This window comes from Dryas octopetala, chromosome 6, assembly GCF_963921425.1.
Source record: "Dryas octopetala chromosome 6, drDryOcto1.1, whole genome shotgun sequence".
Lineage (NCBI taxonomy): Eukaryota > Viridiplantae > Streptophyta > Magnoliopsida > Rosales > Rosaceae > Dryas > Dryas octopetala.
In genome coordinates, this window is record NC_141371.1 from 16,365,356 (window position 1) to 16,369,763 (window position 4,408).

Sequence of the window (4,408 nt, forward strand, 5' to 3'; positions counted from 1 at the left end):
AGCCAAAATTGATACTATTCCTTTCCTTGTATTAGTTTTATGAAAGAGAAGCAACGTACTTAATTTTAGGAAAGAATGTTAAATCTTCTCTTTGGAAAAGTTTTAGACATACGTGCTAGCTAGGCATGCCAAACAATATTTATGAAAAAAAAGCAGGTAGGTTAGCTAATGCACCATTAATTAAGTGGTCATATATGATAAATCTTGACAAAAAAAAAAGGTGGTCATGATAAATCATTATATATAGTGGTGAAAGCATAGCATAGAAACACATGCAAGCTGAATCAGTATTACTATTCCTTCATTAATTCCAGCGGCTACCTTACTCCATTCAACGATGAAGAAAAACTATGCAACAATGATGATCATCATCATTTTGATGTCAGTACTCGTGAGGCCAAAAGCTGCAAGCTATGATTTTTTCCAGTTTGTGCAATTGTATCAGCCATCCGTGTGTGCTCAGTTAACAAAGAAAGGATGTGTCTTAACACCTCATAAGGTGTTTACCATTCATGGGCTGTGGCCCAGTAACAACACAGTCCCAGATCCAGCCAACTGTGATAAAGTTTTTGACGGTTTGAAGGTACAAATTGGTTAATTGTTTCTCATTTCATATAATTTAATTATTAATTAATTAAAATGTATTAATTGCTCTTGCTCATTCATGGATCAGCTGTTAGCAATGAAGTCCCAATTGACTCCAATCTGGCCAGATGTGAAGAAGGGCGACAACGAATCTTTCTGGTTCAATGAGTGGACAAAACATGGGACGTGTTCACTCGAGACATATGACCAAGATGATTATTTCCTCAAATGCGTGGATCTTTACAACAAGTATGGAATCACGTCGCTGTTGGCAAAATCTGGAATCACTCCGGTGGGCAAAATGAGGACACTGACAGAGCTTCAAGATGCCATCAAGAAGGGAATAAATGATAAGCAACCCACACTTAAGTGCATCATTCATCCAACAACTAAGAAATACAACCTTGAGGAGGTGGTCATTTGTCTGGACAAAACTGGGGCAAGCTTTGTGGACTGCCCTTCCCGCCAAAGCACAAAAAACTGCCTAACCACATCGAATATCGAGTATTAATTAGCCCCCTAATCGTATATCATTAATTAGTTGTAATGAATAAACCAACTACACCATTGTATGTAGTTATATTTTTTTTTAATTTGTGCCGATATCAGTGTATTCATTGTTGATTTTCAATTGGGTCTGATATTTTTCTTGTTTTACTTTGGGGTCTTTGTGTTAATTTGTATGAATTGCAGTATTTTTGTTACTTATTTTGAGTCATGATTTTTTACTTATTTTTGTTACTTATTTTGATGGTTGGATTTGGTCTTGTGTTGGTATTCACTACAGAAAATTACTGTATTAATAGATTATTGTTTTTGGGGAGTTTGTGTGGCTACATTTGTTGCATTGGTACGTTTGGTACATTTGGAAATAATTAAATCTGTGAATATAAAGTTTGCCAGCTAGAAATCCAAGTTTGTGAAGAACAGTTAGCCTCTGAAAGTAGAAAAAAAAAAAAAAAAAGTAATGAGGCCTCTTAATGCCTACTTAGATATTACTATAGTTATCTTCACCTGCAAATAGTTGTAGTTTAGTTCATCATATATATACCATTCTGGTTGTTTTTGGCAGAGAGTGGAAAAACTTGAACAGGAGAAGAAAAGACGGAGGAAGGAGCTTCAAAGTGAAAAGGTAGTAATGAAAATAGTTATTATCTTCATCACCTGTGTTTCAATTTTATTGTAAGCAAGAATGTGCAAGTTTGTTTGCAAAGACAAGTACTTTTCTGCTAGGCAATTGAACTTTAAAGCCTTTAGCATTTCTCTTTGCCAAATAAGATGTAAGCATAAGCATAAATGAAAACATGAATGTACGTTTGGTACATTTGTTGTACAATGAGAAAAACTGAAAATAGACAAGGACAATGAGAAAAACACAACATAATGTTCATATGTTGATTGATACTTTCTTTCTGTACGTACCAGTAGGTTGAATTTAAGTGTTTTTATTCTTTAGTGGAAAATTTAAGTCTAATTCAAATACTTGGAATTTCATTATATGTCTGCATCTTTTTTTATTTCTAATTCAAATACTTGGAACTGCTATCTTAAGGCTTTGAAATACCACGGCGGTTCGAGGATGGAGCTATAATAGAGATGAGAAGTAGGGTGATGACAATGTTCTTAGAGAAAATGGAAAGTGGAGGGTGACCGAGAACAACTTCAAGCATTCACGACGCCAGTTGGTTTCTAATCATTTGGTGTATTTGGTTTTGGTAGAGTCTATTGGTGCATTTGTTTCCTTGTATAATTTTCATATATGCATCAGTTAGCTAGTAAATGAACCATTTGTGTTTATGCTGTTTATGGCGAAATGACCCATTGCCATTAATGTCTCTTTATGATTTAATATAGATATGTGTTAGATTTTTTTTTATTTTTTTTTATTTTTTTTTTTTGCAGTGACTCATGACATGAAATATTGTACCATTAATTTGGTACTTTTTTCATGCAAAGTCCAAATATTAGTGTAGGGAAACAAATGTACTGTGGTGTTTTGGTACCTAATTAATCCTTAAACATAAACCATAAGTTGGTACTTTGTTTCGTGTATATTTTTCATGTATCTATAATGTTGATGCACAAATTTCGTCAAGCCATCAACAACAATAATCAAAACTTAAAACGACAATCACACAAGCGAACACAAGAATGTATAGTGGTTCACCTTATCCTAATTAGATCCAGGCTACGTCCACTTGGTTGTGATTAGGGTTTCACTATGAATAATTGGAGAGCACAGAGAAATATCAGAGCCCTAGAAGAGGCATTATGAATCTCTTCTCAATAGAGAGGTGGAGTGCCTTATTTATAATAGATGATAAGACCCTCACCTTTACAAATACCCTAATGGGCTATAACACATCTAAAGCCCCCAAATTTGATACAAACAAAAAGGTCTTATACAGTCTAAGCCCCAATATTTTCTAGGCCTCAACATAACACAAAATGGGTATCAACATATAATATATAAGTTATATTAAATGTACCAATTGTGTTTATGCTGTCCATAGCTGCTAGAATGAACCATTACCATTAATTTGGGGATACACAATAGATGATATGCTTAAGAATTTTTTTTGGCGGTGCCGTCATGGAATGGATATGGTACAGAATACCTACAAATGTATTTGTTATAAATAATAATTATCTTTCATATATTTTGAATTAATTCATATTAGATATCTTAAATTAAGGATATCATATATGCTAATAGTTCAAAAACGATGTGAAGGACAATCCTGGTATTGCATAATTATAATTTTCTATTTAAAAAATCAATTATTGCTGATGTGTCACAGTTTTTGGACCTCAGTATAAAAAAATGGGTTTGATCGAGTATAAATCTAAAAATATATATGGTTTTAGTCTGAATGGTTATCCCAATTTGGACCTAGGCATGCCTAATTGTCTGTTGATTTTGATTTATTGCAATTAAATGAAGCCCAATGATGCTTCAGTTCAAGGTACCTAAGCAATACTAAGATTGATTTTGATTTATTGCAATTAAATGAAGCCCAATGATGCTTCAGTTCAAGGTACGTAAGCAATTCTAAAATTAATTAAATAGTTTCATAAGATATATAGTTTTATGACTTTGAACTTTAAAATATTTTAATTCTTAATTTATCACTCTTTCAATATCTCACTACACTCAACGTCTCTCAATTTTACATTTATACTCGAGCTCCTCTAAGAAATCTAACTTCTTAATATTGATTTTAGTTCATACAACTTAGTCCTTGAGTTAGATCATCCATGATATTTAATAAAGGTATAAAACTAGAGATGTGAATATTCTTGTAGATGAATTGATTTATTTAGGTTGTAGATATCTGAAAAAAGATTTGATATGGAGAGACAAATAAATCAGAAAAAATAGAGGAATATATAGATGGAGATAGAGAGCAAAAGAGAGTGAAGTGAACGAATCATAATGGAAAATCTAAATGAAGATAGGGGTTTTATATCATATAATTTTTCTATTGTCTATTATTTGGATCATAAATGAGCATTTAGATGAGAGAGTAAGAGAAAGACAGAGAAAAGAGAGAGAGATATGTGGAATGCGAAAGAGGAGGATATGTAATGGAGGGAGAGGATCGAAGGAGATGAGTGGGTATTTGCCATGAGTAAAGTTTAAACTTTAAATCATGGCCAAAAAAAAAGTTTAAACTTTAAAGAGTTCAGAAAAAACAAATTAAAACTCAAAATCATTGTGGACCATTGGATCTAATTATCTATATTTATATATATATAAAGAAATGATCACTTGTTCACCATAGAGCAGTAAAATGCTTTATAAAGGATATGGCTAGGACAT

The 4,408-nt window shown here is 32.6% G+C and overlaps 1 pseudogene; it reads left to right on the forward strand.

Annotated features, from left to right (window-relative positions):
• Positions 1-337: 337 nt before the first annotated feature.
• LOC147282840 (ribonuclease S-5 pseudogene) lies at positions 338-1,096 on the forward strand (annotated as a pseudogene).
• Positions 1,097-4,408: the final 3,312 nt, after the last annotated feature.